The 15,192-nt window shown below is 38.0% G+C and overlaps 1 pseudogene; it reads right to left on the reverse strand.

Moving 5' to 3' along the window:
• Positions 1 to 15,010: 15,010 nt before the first annotated feature.
• LOC113178415 (U6 spliceosomal RNA) lies at positions 15,011 to 15,109 on the reverse strand (annotated as a pseudogene).
• Between the last annotated feature and the right edge of the window lie 83 nt (positions 15,110 to 15,192).

The following is a 15,192-nucleotide window of genomic DNA, read 5'->3' on the forward strand; positions in this document are numbered from 1 at the left end:
CTCTTTCCTCACCTTTCAAATATTCCTGTGGGGAGACACACATTTTCCTAGGGAACTGTCTCTAAGTCACTTGATACCTGGGATTTGTTTGAATCTCCATCCCCTTTTCCTGGAACTATGAGGCTAGGACCTGTACCCCAGCTAATCCCTGATCATTTATGTTGCCATCACTTCTGTTGGCTGCATTTCTGGGACACCGAGCTCTCCACCTAATTTTAGTTGACTGACATCCTTATCAGGCAATTTTCTCCTTCAAGGAAGAGAGGACATTTGACTTTACCATGTCCCAGATGCTTGTCATAGAGCCCAGAACATACGAGGCACTCTATAAATGGTTTTTGGACTAAACCTTTGCCTATTGTTACCAATTTCCTGTAAATTTTATCGTTCTCATTCTCTTCATACTTCCACTGTAGCCACCAACATGCTGTAGTAAACTTATTAATAATGCAGCTTACTTAGTGGTGATGACTTTGGACAAGATATGGAACTTCTCTGAGCCTCTTTTTTTTTTTTTCATTGTGAAGAGGAAAATCATAATTCCACTGAGGGTGATAAAGATCAAATTCAATAAAATATACAAAGTCCTAGCACTCTAGCACTAGTAAAATGAATAACAATGCTATTCCCCAAATAACATCAATAATAATAATGACATAACCATGAGTATCTTGAGGGTCAAAGGCTGTATTCTAATATTTAAAAACATAGACTCTGTAAGAGAGAAAAATGAGAGATAAAGCTGGTGAAGTCAGCTGGAACCACATGATAAAGGGTTGAGTTTCGCCTTTACTCTTTAGATAATGAAGAATAATCTAAGAGTCATGTAACACCAAAGCCAAGAGCCAATTAAAAATATGTTTGAGCAACAAATGAAGAAGGCCAGGAGAGCTCCATGGGGCCGTGTTAGCAAGTCATTGAACTTTAATGGTAACTGACATCAGTTACACACTCAGGCTATAACATTTGTCAGCCTTTCAGATGAAAACAGAAAACTTCAGTCAAACATCTGGTTGTTTAGTCTACCCGACATCAAAGACCTGGCTGTTCTGAAACATTCAGATGTGTGGCAGAACAGTTTAGTTTTCATCTTCATCTAAGGGGGCTGTGAGACACGTCGCTATGATTTTTGTTAGCTTCCGACTTGAGATTTATTTTTTTTAATTATAAAAACGTTTTTGTGACAACACGTATAAATTTTTTTTTGAAAAGAAAAAGTTTCCCAATTCTACCTCTGCAAACAATGTTTATTTTTGCATATTGCCTTTATAGTTATAAAAAATTTACATTGCTGACCTGCAGTGAACATATGCCCCTGTCCTTTTCATTGCACTTATTATTAACATAATTATTACTTTAAATAATTACTTTGTAATACTAAAAATCTAAAGAACTTTAACATTCTGGGATTTTTGGAAAATTTTGTGCCTCCAATTTTTTTAAATTTTATTTTAATGAATAATCTCAGACCCGGTGTGGTGGCACGCGCCTATAATCCCAGTGATCTGGGAGACTGAAGCAGAAGGATCACAAGAGTGAGGCCAGCTTCAGCAATTCAGTGAGACCCTATCTCAAAAAAAAAAAAAAAAAAAGGCTGAGGGTGTAGCTAAATGTTAAAGCACCCAGGTTCAGTTCCCCATAACAAACAAACAAAGAATCCCTTCTTTGTTTATAGATTTTTTTTTACTTCTAATTTCATAGCAGAGCCAGGTAAAGTCAAAACATTTTATGACTCAGTTACAGATTTCTACATTGGAAAAAGTTATATTAGCTTATACTGGTATCAACAATGTATGAATTTACACATAGATTTTATTTTTTTGGTACTGAGAATTAAAACACACACACACACACACACACATACACACACATACACACACATACACACACACATCAATATGAAAACTAGCAGATAAAGAAAATATGCCACACTTCCAGGAAAAAATAATGGTATCATACAAGGGATAGAAAGAAAACTGACATGACATTAAATGTCTCAAAGCAAACACTAGAAAATGGAATACAAAGTATCAAGGCCTTGAAAATTCTGCGTAAATTTTTTTTTCAACTTAGAATTCTACATCCAGAGAACACTGATCAAGCATGAAAGAAAAAGGAAGACATACTCAGACTTGTAAAGTTTCCAAAAAATTATTTTCCATAACTCTTAATTGGAAAGATAATACAAGAGTATGTGTCACTAAAAGGAGACAGCAAAGTAAAAAAGCAAAAGACGTGGAATGTGTAAAACAGGAAATACAACACTGAAAAGGAGCAGAGAATCCCCAGGAGGATGATAAAGGGGAATCTTAGAATGACTGCTGTTTCCCATGCATACTTTGGAACAGTAGAATGGAGGACTTTAGGAACAGAAATTATCTAATACATTTGATCACGTAGAAAATAGTGACAGAGAATTAAGTAAATGAAAAAAGTTATCAGTGCAGGGTGTTGTGGCGCACTCCTATAATCCCAGTGACTTGGGAAGTGGGAGGCCAACCTCAGTAATTTACACAGTCCCTAAACAACTTAACAAGACTCTATCTCAAAATAAAAAATAAAAAGGGCTGGGATGTGGCTAAGTGGTTAAGCACCTCTGGATTCAATCCCCAGTACCCAAAAAAGAAAGAAAAGAACAAAGTTATTATCTCCAGCAAGAAAAAAAAAAAAAGGGTGTGAAAGAAAATACAGTGCACTTAGCTTAGCAGTAAACAACATTTAAATTCAATAAATTTTGATTTAGTAAAAATTTATATTTTAACCATATGAGGGAGGGAAAATAGAGGCCTAGAGTGATGAAAGAGAGTTAAATTCTCATCTTTCATAATGGAATTCCAAAATAATGTCTAAAATTGACAAACCAAAAAGAATAAATATACAATAGTCTCCCCTTATCCAGGTGGGATACATATGTTCCAAGACCCCAGTGGCTGATACCTAGTTCTACATATGATATTTTTCCTACTCATATACATCTTGGATAAAATTTTATTTATAAATCAGGCACAGTAAGAAATAATAACATTAAATAATTATAAAAATATGCTGAAATAAAAATTGTGTGAATGTAGTCTCTCTCAAAATATTTTATAGGCTGGGTGCAATGGTGCATGCCTGTAATTCCAGTGGCTCAGCAAACTGAGCAGGAGAATCATGAGTTCAAAGCCAGCCTCAGCAATAGCGAGGTGCTAAGCAACTCAGTGAGACCCTGTCTCTAAAAAAAAAAAAAAAAAAAAAAACACAAAATGGGGCTGGGGATGTGGCTCAGTGGTTGAGTGCCCCTGATTTTAATACCTGGTACTCCACCCCAAAAGAATTTTTTATGGTGCATGCCTGTAATCTCAGCAACTTGGGAGGCTGAGGCAGGAGGAACGCAAGTTCAAGGCCAGCCTTAGCAACTCAGCAAGGATCTTAGCAAGACCCTGTCTCAAAATAGAAAATACAAAAGGGCTGGAGATGTGGCTTAGTGATTTAACACCCTTGGGTTCAATCTTGGTACCAAAAAAAGAAAAACTTATTATAGACATGAAGATTAATTTCATAGAAGACAAAAAGACAAACCTACATACTTACAGTTATCCAATCTTGACAAAGTTACCAAAATATAAAATGGAGAAAAGACAGCCTTTTCAACAAATGGTGCTGGGAAAACTGGATATTCCTGTGTAGAAAAATGAAATTTAGATCCCTATCTCTCACCTTGCACTAAAGTCAAATCAAAATGAATCAGAGACAGGAATTAGACCAGAAACCTTGCAACTGATAGAAGAAAACATGGGGTCAACACTCCATCATGTGCACTGATATTGGTGCAGGTGCTGACTTCCTCAACAAGACCCCTAACATTCAAGAAATAAAACCAATAATCAATAAGTGGGCTGCCATACAATTTGAAAGTTTCTGTACAGCTCTCAAATAAGAGCATGAATTGAGAGCCTACAGAATGGGGAATAAAAGCCCTTGCCAGCTAGTCCTCTAACAGGAGATTAATATCCAGATTATATAAAGAACTCCAATACTCAGTGCAAAAAAATAAATAAATAAATAAATTGGTAAAAGAACTAAACAGAAAATTCCCAAAAGAAGAAATACAAATGACAAAACAAATATATAAAAAAAAATGTTCACCATCTATAGATATCAAGGAAATAGAAATCAAAACTGGAGTAAGATTTAATCTCATTCCAGTCAGAATGGCAACTATCAAGAATACAAATAATAATAAATGCTGGAAAGGATGTGGGGGAAAGGTGTACTCATACATTGGTGGGACAGCAATACAACAGTACAACCACTCTGAAAAGCAGTAGGGAGTTCCTTAAAAACCTAGGAATGGAACCATCATATGACCCAGCTATCTCACTCCTTGGTATTTATCCCAAAGAACTAAAATCAGCATACTATAGCAATACAGCTACTTCAATGTTTATAGTAGCACAATTCACAATAGCCAAATTATGGAATCAGCCTAGATGCCAGTCAATAGATGAACGGATCAAAAAAATATGGTATATACCTATAATGGAGTTTTACTCAGCCATAAAGAAGAATGAAATAATGGCCGTTACCAGTAAATGAATGGAACTGGAGAATACTATGCTGAGTGAAATAAGCCAGACTGAGAAAATCAAGGGTTGAATATTTTCTATTATATGTGAAAACTAGAGCAAAACAAGGGAAAGAAGGCAGTAGAGGTGGGAGTATCTGATATTGTAAATATTTAGGGAAGATCAGTGGAGTAGAAGAAGGAGAATTAGAGGGAGGAAGGAAGGGAAAGGGGAGGAAATATGGAATTAATTTAACAAAATCATGTTATATGTATATATAAATGTGTCAAAGGGAATTTCACCTTTATGTATATGTAGAAGGTACCAATCGAAAATAAATAAATATCCAGCTGGCTAATTCTAAATATACTATTTCTTCAACATAAAAATAAATAAATAGGGCTGGGGATGTGGCTCAAGCGGTAGCGCGCTCGCCTGGCATGCCTGCGGCCCAGGTTCGATCCTCAGCACCACATACAAACAAAGATGTTGTGTCGGCCAAAAACTAAAAAATAAATATTAAAAATTCTCTCTCTCTCTCTCTCCTCTCTCACTCTCTCTTTAAAAATAAACAAACAAACAAACAAACAAACAAACAAATAAATAAATAAAATAGCTGGGCACAGTGACACATGCCTGTAACCACAGTGACTCAGGAGTCTGAGGTAGGAGGCTCACAAGTTTGAGGCCAACCTCAGCAACTTAGTGAGGCCTGTCTCAAAATAAAAATAAAATGGGCTGGGGATGTAGCTCAGTGTTAAAGCCCTTCTGGGTTCCACCCCCAATACCAAAAATGATGATGATGATGATGATGATGATGATGATAAAAAATAAATAAAGGAAAAAAAGGAAGATCCGAAGAAAAGGGAGAATAGGGGAGGGAGAAGGGAAGGAAAAGTAGGGGGACTAGGGACTGTAATAAAATTTCTTAAATGTAGGATTTCATCAGAATGAACCCAACCACCATGTATAATTATAATGCTCTAAAAAAAATCTTATTACACTATAGATCCTATCAACTTCATACGATTTTTTTCTTTCCTGATTATGTTGAGAACTTTTATCTTTTCACTTAAAGAAAGCACTTTAAGGCTTCTATTTTGGTGTATCTGAATTTCAAAAGCATCAGTACTCTTTTAAGCACTGCAATATTGTGACAGTCAATCTAATAACCCTCTAATGGTTAATTTGAATTGTCAACTTGATTGGTTGAGATGCAGATGATTAGGAGGCTTATGGGTGTGTTAATGAGGGCATGTCTAGGAATGATTGGCATGTGGAATAGCCAACTGAAATGGAGACCCTCCCTAATTGTGGGCAGCACCGTCCAATAGGATGATGACTTGGATGGAATAAAAGTTGGAAGAACAGAAAGCAGCAGCAGTTGCAAGCTCAATTTTTTTCTTTTTCTTGAGAGAGAGAATTTTTTAATATTTATTTTTTAGTTTTCGGCGGACACAACATCTTTGTTTGTATGTGGTGCTGAGGATAGAACCTGGGCAGCACGCATGCCAGGCAAGCACGCTACCGCTTGAGCCACATCCCAGCCCTTTGAGCCACATCCCAGCCCTTAATTCTTCTTGAATGGGTTCTTGATTGCTGCTGTGATCATCTGAGGATGTTGGACTCTCACTTCTTCACTCTTCCAAAGCGATTCTCCAGAAGGCTTCCATCTCAAACTAGGGTAGCACTGTTGATCCCTCTTGTTCTGGGGCTTTAACCTCTTGGACTGTGCAGCTACTGGTTCTTCCAGCTCTCCAGCCTGCAGGCAGCCTTTGTGGATTATCCAGCTTCAGGTTGCTTAAGCCAGCCAAATAAGTCCCCCTTTTATAATTATACATCCTGTTGATTCTGTTCCTCTAGAGAACCCTGACTAATCCATACCTAGATGGCTATTAAATGACTTATGGGTAATTAGTGTATCCAGCATGGGTATGTTGGACAAAGGGATGATTCATGTCCCAGGCAGTACACCAAAACATTTCTTCATGCTACTCAGCAGTACATGGTGCATGCCTGTGAGCAAGTTGGGAGGCTGAGACAGGAGCATAGCAAGTTCAAAGCCAGCCTCAGCAATTTAGCAAGACTCTAAACAATTTAGTGAGACCCTGTCTCAAAATAAAAAGGGCTGGGGATGTAGGTAGCTCAATGGTAAAACATTCCTGGGTTAAATCCCCAGTACCAGAAAATAAAATAATTTTATTTCATAATTCATAATTATTTATGAATTGTTCATTTCTGCAATTTTTCATTTAATATTTTCCATCTGAGGTTGAGCTTAAAAAAACTGAAATCACAGAAAGCAAATGATGGATAATAGAGGAGACTACCAAAGTACATTTTTTGTTTTAGTTTTTGTGGTGCTAAGGATCAAACCCAGGACCTCTAACATTCTAGGCAAGTGCTTTACTTTGGAGACACATCCCAGGCCTTTTTATTTTTATCTTGAGACAAGACCTTGCTAAGTTGCCTCAGCCTCCTGAATAGTTGGGATTACAAATGGGTGCTACCATACCTGGCTCAAATTCTTTTGATATGTGTATCCTCTACTGGCCTCAGTGTTTCTGATTTGCTCTGTAAGGAGGATGCTGAGTTGTAGGCAGAGTTCCTAACTTTCCAAATTATGAAAATGAGCCTTTATCAAGCCTTTCCAAGCAAAACCAGGCAATACTTAATCATCTTTCAAAATAGCATGTCCTGGCTGGGTGTGGTAGCACACACCTGTAATCCCAGTAGCTAGGGAGTCTAAGGCAGGAGGTTGTGAGTTCAAAGCCAGCTTCAGCAAAATGGAGGTGCTAAACAATTCAGTGGGACCCTATCTGTAAATAAAATACAAACTAGGGTTGGGGATGTGGCTCAGTGGTTGAGTACCCCTAAGTTTAATCCCCAGTACAGAAAGAGAGAGAAAAAGAAAAGGTATTATCTGTGGAAATAATCACTGTTAGGTTGGTTTGAGGTGGCTAAGGGAACAAAACACCAGGTAACTGGTGCACAAAAGAACAACAAATCAGGTGCCAACAGACAAGCAGTGATGGTGCCTCATAACTACCTGTCAATCAGAGGATCTCCTGACCAATCCTGGAAGGACATGGATCTCAGCAAGATCCCCCAACCAACCCCAGGAGGACCAGGGAACTCTAAAACCCTCCCTTTCCTGTCCCAAGCCCTCCTTTCCTCTCCTAAACCCAATAAAATTCCAATCTGGCTAAGCCTGGGCGCTATTCTCCCAGACCAGCTCCAGGGAGCAAATCTCAATAAAGCCTTGTTCAGCTGCTTTTAATCTACCTCCTTTTGATCACCTTGCCTGACCTTACAATCACTAGTTTTTGTATTCCTTGGTTCCATTTCCTCTATCCCCACTGCCATCATTCCTAGTTTGGGTCTCCATATCCATTGCAACTGAGTCCTAACAACCCTTTTTCTCTGCTTCCAGTCTCTTCCACTCAATCCTTTTCCCCTTGCCACCAGACTGTTCTTTCCAACATAGATCTACTCTTGTCACTCCCCGATCCAAAAAAAAAAAAAAAAAAAAAACCGCCAAGAGGAACTGGGATGTAGCTCAGTGGTAAAGGACTTACCTAGCATGTGGAAGACACTTGGTTAGATCCCCAGCATTGCAAACAAACAAAATACAAAAACAAATACAAAGTAAGAGAAAAAGGGAGGAAAAAATCATGGCTCCACACAGCCCATTGGATCAAGTCAAAACTCCCTTGTCCTCCATTACCTGGCCCCAAAGAAAGTACTCTTCTAGCACACTCCACCTATCATTCTTCTCTCATCCCGTTTCCTCATATCCCAACACACATACATACACACACACCAGAGAAATTCTCTAAATTTTAGGTACTTTTAAAATTTATTCTTAGAGCACAGTGAATTTTTTAAAGTCATCAAACATTTGCATGTTTTTCTTTCTTTTCTTTTTTCTTTTTTTTTTCTTTCTTTCTTTCTTTCTTCTTTTTTTTTTTTTTTTTTTGTGTGTGTGTGTGTGTGTGGGTGGGTGCCCAGAGCTATGATTAAGCATTCTCTCTCAGTCTTGAGCCAAGAAGGTGTTAGTCTAGCATTGCAGCTTCAGGCTGCCCATGCAGGTGACTTCCACCTTCAATCAGCAAAGAAGTTTTGCTTCCTCCTGGCTCTGGACCTAGGCATCATCCATTGGGACTTGACCAGTCCCCCTAGCCTTACTTGGTGAAGAACATTTTATCGAAAATCCTTTGTTCTTGGGCTGGAGATGTGGCTCAAGCGGTAGCACGCTAGCCTGGCATGCGTGCGGCCCAGGTTCAATCCTCAGCACCACATACAAACAAAGATGATGTGTGTCCACGGAAAAACTAAAAAATAAATATTAAAAAAAATTCCCTCTCTCTTTAAAAAAAAAAGAAAGAAAGAAAAGAAAATCCTTTATTCTTTTCCCTATAAATAAAGAGATTCTGGTGCATGGTGCTCTCTCACTCTCCTGCCTTCCAACGTGATAGCAAATCCTTTAAGGTTGCAGAGCCATCTTACCCCTGCTTTGTGAAAAAATTTTACTTCCATGTGGTCTTTTCCCCGACAGCCCACACCAGAGTTATCCCGATTCCAACCCCTGTGCCAGACATGGGCAGTATTTTTTCATTCTTTATTATTTTTTTTTTATTTTTCATTAGCGGGGACTGAACCCATTGAACTACATCCCCAACCCTTTTTATTTAGTCATTTTTTTTTAAATTTCAAGACAAATTCTCGATAAATCCCCCAGGCTGGCCTTGAACTTGTAATCCTCCTGCCTCAGCCTACAGAGTAGCTGGTATTATAGGCTGCACCACTATGCCCACCTTGCATGTGTTTCTGTGTGTGTGTGTATGTGTGTGTTCTCTCTTAAATGCCTTTTGGCCCACAAATCTTCTTTAAAAAAATAACTTAAATATCCCTATTATTGGTTAAAAGCATGACATCTGGCCCAACTGCTTCCAATCCAGGTTTACTAAATGTGCAACCTTGAACAAGTTACCTAAACTCTTTTCTTTAGTTTCCTCATCTGTAACATGTAGAAAATAGTAGTGGCTACTTTATAGGGTTGGTGAGACAAAATAATACATGTAAAACACTTAGTACAAGGTCAGGCATCTTTAGATGAGATTCGAGTTCAAGGAGTGTTAGCTCTAGTTTTAAATAATAAAAGATAAATGATGAAGAAATAGGTAAAATATCTGTTTTCTGAGAAGCTTTTTTCTCATTTCCTCAGGGAAAATTAATCATTTTTAGCACAACACATTCACATGTTATATTGCTTATGACATTCACTTTCACATCTCTTCACTTTACATAATTTCTGGCAGATAGAATGTGTTCAAAAATTAGTTTTAAAAAATGAAGTCATCAGGGATCTCGTGAAAATCAAAGGGAAGTTAGGAGAGGAAAGGGACCAAGGGGTGGGAGGAGGGTAGGGAGGAGATAAGTGCTGGGGAGTGATATTGGCCAAAATATATTATTATATTTTGTGCATGTACGAATATGTAACAACAAATCCCATCATTATATACAATTATAATGCACCAATAACAAATGTGGAAAGAAAAAATGAAGTCATGTTTGCCCTTGAAGTCTTTTAAAATATAGTTTCATAGTCATTGGACATGGATTCAAATCCTTTATTAGCCACCTACTAATGATGTGTTCTTGAACAGGTGGCAAAATCTGTGTGGAGCCTCATTTTCCATATATACAAAAAGAGAAATAATATAATTTATCTGATTAAAGATACTAGATAGGGGTTGGGGTTGTGGCTCAGTGTAGAGCACTTGCCTAGCATGTTTGAGGCACTGGGTTCAATCCTCAGCACCACATATAAATAAATATATTATAAAGGTACATCAACAACTTAAAAATAGTTTTTTAAAAAAGAAGATACTTGATAATTTTACACTCAGTATCTTTCATAGTCTATGGATAGACACTTGGGCAGTCATACATATCTTTCCTGAGGCTTGCCTTTGTCTACCTTTTCAGCTTCATCTGCCTCATTTTCTTTTATACTTGTTATTTCAATAATTCTGAAATGAGATTTTCTAAAATTTCCAGGCTTTTGAGCCTTTGCACATACTATTTATTCTTTCTGAAGTGTTCTTCCCCTTACTTTTACTTACTCACCTTTTATTCATTCTCCAAAACTCACTAAAATAACTGGGTGTGGTGGCACACATCTGTAATCCAAGCAATTCGGGAGAGTGAGGTAGGATTAATGCAAATTAGAGGCCAGGCTCAGTATATTCTCAAAGGCATTTCTCTTGCTCTCTCTCTTTCTTTTTTTAAGGTGCTGGGGCTTGAATCTAGGGCCTTGTGCACATGAGGCAGGCACTCTACCAACTGAGCTATATCTCCAGCCCGGCATTTCTCTTTTGAATGTATTTCTCACTTGAATGTGTAACTACTCCCTTGAATGTGTAACTACTTTCCTAAATAAACCTGTCAATAAAAGAAGGGGTGATATTGGTTGAATTATATTGTTATATTGTGTATTGTGTGCATGTATGGATATATAACAACAAATCACATCAGTATGTACTATTATAATGCACCAAAAAAAAAAAAATGTTGGGGGAATAAAGCAAAGAAAGAAAGAGAGAGAGAGTGAGAGAGAGAGAGAGAAACACAAGACCCTGCCAGGATTATCAAAGCATTTACAGCCATCTTTAATCTGTCACAATCTACTTTCTGGTCACAAATTATTTACATTCCTCTCACCATGCAAAGAATGCTCACATCTTTAAAGGACTCAGCAAAACTCAGCTCACTACATCAGACTGAGGATCAAGGTCTGTGATCTCTTCAAATGCTAGGTGTGGTTGTGGGCTTCAGACACAGCTCACAGAGTTTAGTTTTTGAGTATCCTTTCAGCCTAAACACCTGTGAACTAAAAAAAATAAGTTGCCCCTCTTTACACACACAACTACAAATGGTGAGATAGGTATAAGATAACTGCAACAGACATTCTTTTTTGAGAGGATTGTGGGGCCAAGCATAGTGGCACATGCCTGTAATCCCAGCTATAGGGAAGCTGAGGCAGGGGGATTGCAAGTTCCATGCTAGCCTTGGCTACTTACTTATTTTATTTTATCAAAATAAAAAGAGTTGGAGATGTGGTTCTGCAGTAAAGTGACACTGGGTTCAAACCCAGATACCAAAAAAAAAAAAAAAAAAAAAAAAGAAACCTAGCTATTTGCAAGTTCCTTAGTTAAGACTTGGTTCTGCTACCTAGAAATGATTCTCTGCCCTCTGTCATCATTTCTTTTCCATAAGAAACAGCCCATTTTTGAAACTGAGTATTTTTTTAATGCAGTGTTGAGGATTGAATTTAGGACCTTAATACATGTTATGCAAGTGCAGTACCACTGAACCACTTCCCTATCCCAAAATCAATCTCTCCTTCCCTTCCCTTCCCTTTCCTTTCCTGTCCTTTCTCCTCTTCCCTTCCTTCCAAGACAAGAGCTTATTATGTTGCCAAGACTAGTCTCCAACTCCTGGGCTCAAGCAATCCTCCTACCCCACCCAGTGCCTGGACTACCGATGCTTACCACTGTTCTTGGCTTATAGCTTACTACTTTCCTCAGTCTGCTTTCTGCCTTTAGTAGGTAGGGATCCAGAGACCTTTTATTGATTTGTACTGTCTGTGAATTAGCCAAGCTAATGTAACTTTTTAAATTTTGGAGGGTAAAATAAAAAGCAAAATAAAATAAAATTTAGAGAGTTTTCTATGTCTCAAATTATACTCCACTCCATTAGGGAAAAAAACACACCTTTTCAGATAACCTTGTAGATGGGCCCCATACGCAGCTGATGTAAAACCACATCCATAAGGCTAAAAAACCCTGTTGTTGATCAGGGAGAGACTGTAAGGCATATAATTAAGATCCTTAGAATTTTTTCCTTTAGAAATGATTTTGAAAGTATCTGAAAATTTCTGAAATTTTAAAAGGTTTTGCAGTCACACCCTTGACTTATCTTTACCCTGTGATCTCATTTTACTGGCATCTCTATGGATTTGATATTTACCATTTCTTCCTTCCTTTGAGATCTTACAGAGACTAGAAATGCTACCTTGAGTCCTTCTATCATATTTTTGAATAGACAACTAGAAATAGTCAGTTGATACTCTGCACTTTCTATGTGGAAACTCCCCAACCACATGCACATGGTCATTAAGTATCTTTCTACTTTGCATGTTACCAAAATCAACAGTGTTGTCAAACTTGTCTCCAGCTTCCCATAACAATTCCTTGGTGGCAAACACAAGAGATTAACGATCTCTTCCAGGGCTTTCCAGCTTTCACTAAAAGGCTCCTCAAGATCTTGAAGATAGAGACCCATTGGCCAGTCCCAAAGTAATTGGTACATGTTTTGGAGTTTTGTTTTTGTTTGTTTGTTTTTGCTATAGAAACACCCTATTTGCAGGTATAAAATTTTGTTATGTTTATCGGTTAATGATATAGCAAACCATCCAAAATTTAGTTGCTCAAAAAATTCATTATTTCTCTCAATTTTGTGAGTCAATATTCAAAGTAAAACTTGGATGCTAATTAGGGGGTCAACCAAGCAAGATCAGTTGATGGTATTCAGCTGGCAGGCAGTCAGGTCTGGAGGATCCAAGACAGCTTTATTCATGTGACTGACACATTGTTAAGAAAAACTGGAAGGCTAGGTTCAGAACCTTTTTCACTGCATGTAGTATTGAAGACTCCATGAGGTCTCTCCAGAGGGGTGTCATATATCTTACATGACACCTGGGGACTCCATGAGGCAGTGTTCCAAGCATAGGAAGTCAAAGCTTCCAATTTTTTAAGGTGTAGCTTTGTAATGGGCATAGTGTCATTCCTGCCATATTTTATTAGTGGAAGCAGTCACAGAGTAGGCTTAGATTCAGGGGGAAGGGCTAGCTGGTAGAACTAACAAACTAATAAGGTCAGTAGGTAGGTTCACAGTTAATACAAGATGGTAATAGAATATTGTAGTAAAAGGGACTAGACTGGCTAAGAGTATTAGGGTGGGCTTCTCAGAGAACTGCTCATAGAGCTGAGTTTTGAAAAATGAAGAAAATTTGCTAACAGAAAAGAATGAAAGAGGGGCTGGGGATGTGGCTCAGTCGTACAGCACTTGCCTAACATGTTCAAGGCCCTGAGTTCAATTCCCAGCACCACACTGCAAAAAAATAAAATGAAAAGGGTTGGGAATGTAGATGTAGCTTAGTGGTAAACTTCCCCACTACCCCCGCCTCAAGTTCAATCCCCAGTACCATTTTTAAAAAGAAAAAAAAAATGAAAGACTTTCCATTCATGAACCAAGGAGAGGAACTGTAAGAGAATGTACATAGTATGTTTGCGAAACATTGAGGTGTTGATGTGATTGGTGAAGGTGGTGGTGAGGGGTACAAAGTACTTATTTTATTTATTTTTTTTCTGAGTCATTCAGAGGGATAGGGGGAAAATGATTGGGTACTTCATTTCAACATAGTGTTTTTATTTTGTTTTATTTTATTATTAGAGCTTTATGGTTATACATAGTAGTTAGTTTCATCCTGAGACTCCTACTGTTGCCAAAAGCTCATCCTTGTCCAGATGCCAATCCAATAATGAGGACACTGGTTTGAGAAAACGAAAAAAAAAATTAAAAAGTTTATTGCTTTGCTAGCAAAGGAGAAACACGGAGACTCCCATCCCAAAGGCTGTGATTCTGCCCATCATGTGGAACAGGGGATTTATTTTAAAGAGGTGATTTAGAGAAAGTGAGATTAGGGAGGAGAGATTAGGAAGGAGATCAGCGAAAAGAAGATCAGGGAGGAGAAGTTTAGGGAAAAGAAGATCAGGGAGGAGAAGGTTAGGGATAAGAAGATCAGGAAGGGGCTGGGGATGTGGCTCAAGTGGTAGCGCGCTCGCCTGGCATGCGTGCGGCCCGGGTTCGATCCTCAGCACCACATACCAACAAAGATGTTGTGTCCGCCGAAAACTAAGAAATAAATATTGAAAATTAAAAAAAAAAAAAAAGAAGAAGAAGATCAGGAAGGACAAGGTTAGGGAAAAGAAGATCAAGGAGAAGAAGGTTGGGAAAAACAAAAAAAAAAATGTAAATTTCAAAGCCACAAGGAATATAGTCAAAACATCAAGTGAACCCATGGAAATAGATGTATGATTCCCCCTTTTCCCTCCCATGCTCCCTACCTTCTCCCCTTCTCCGTCTTCCAGTCTATTAGACTTCCTTTTGGGTATCAATTAATTTGTATTTGATGGGTTCTTTATGTAATCTTATCCTTCCCTCCCCCTTTCCTTTATTTTACTCTAGTTTCTAATTATGAGAGAAACCATCGGACATTCTGGTTTCTGAGATTGGCTAATTTCACTTAGCATGATAGTCTCATATTTCATTCTTTTTAATGGCTGAGCAGAATGCCATTATTTGTGTGTGTATGTGTGTGTTATCTCACAAGTTCTAAAAATATGCAACACTATCCAAATTTGCATGTCATCCTTGTACAGAGGCCATGCTAATCTTCATTCCAATTTTAGTATATGTGCTGCTGAAGCAAGCACAACATAGTGTTTTTCCTACTGATAATTCCAAGGGTTGTGACTCCAACACTTTCCTTTCTGTTCTCCCCATTTGCAACACTTAC

The sequence above is a fragment of the Urocitellus parryii genome, chromosome 11, assembly GCF_045843805.1.
Source record: "Urocitellus parryii isolate mUroPar1 chromosome 11, mUroPar1.hap1, whole genome shotgun sequence".
Classification (NCBI taxonomy): Eukaryota; Metazoa; Chordata; class Mammalia; order Rodentia; family Sciuridae; genus Urocitellus; species Urocitellus parryii.